We start from the raw sequence: 839 nt of genomic DNA, 5'->3' as shown, positions 1-839 counted from the left end.
AGTAGGTTCTTCCTGTGGAAGACCGGAATACTGGCAATTTTGCTGCACTATGATAATGAGTTGAGGGTTTAGCTCAAAGCTGCTTGCTTTGATGGGAGGTGTACAGATGCTACTCCCATATGCAGCTGTAATGGGGTTAGCATATGACCCCAGAGTCCTTTTGGATTGATTGATCCCACTTAAGTCCATAATGGACAAAAGGGAAATGATAATGATTGCAAGGAGATAAATTTTGTTTTTTTTTTGAATTAACGAAAAAAATAAAATAAAATAAAATAAAAGTAAAATAAAAATTCGAAAATCAAAAAGAAAATAAGATCAAAGCAAATTGAAAACTGAATCAATTAGTTAATTAAAAAGATTTTGAAAACAGCAATTAAAAAGATATGATTGAAAAATTTTTATGAAGAAGATTTGATTTTTGAAAAGAGGAAAGAGAAAAACAACAAAAAGACACCAAACTTAAAATTTTAGATTTTAAAAAGAGGAAAGAGAAAAACAACAAAAAGACACCAAACTTAAAATTTTAGAAAATCAAACACAAAATTTTCGAAAATTTTTAAGGGAAAAACAAAAAGAGGACACCAAACTTAGAATTTTTATGACTCAAAAAGGGACTAAGAACATGCAAAAATCGAAAATTAAAAGAAAAACAAAAGCATGCAATTGACACCAAACTTAAAATATGAAACTAGACTCAACTAAAAGACTCTAAACCAACAAAAATAAAATAGTCCTAATCTAAGCAAAAAAGATAAGCCGTCAGTTGTCCAAACTCAACAATCCCCGGCAACGGCGCCAAAAACTTGGTGCACGAAATTGCAATCACACTTTTGCAA

This window comes from Arachis duranensis, chromosome 10 (genome assembly GCF_000817695.3).
Source record: "Arachis duranensis cultivar V14167 chromosome 10, aradu.V14167.gnm2.J7QH, whole genome shotgun sequence".
Classification (NCBI taxonomy): domain Eukaryota; kingdom Viridiplantae; phylum Streptophyta; class Magnoliopsida; order Fabales; family Fabaceae; genus Arachis; species Arachis duranensis.
Note: the sequence above shows the minus strand (reverse complement) of the source record.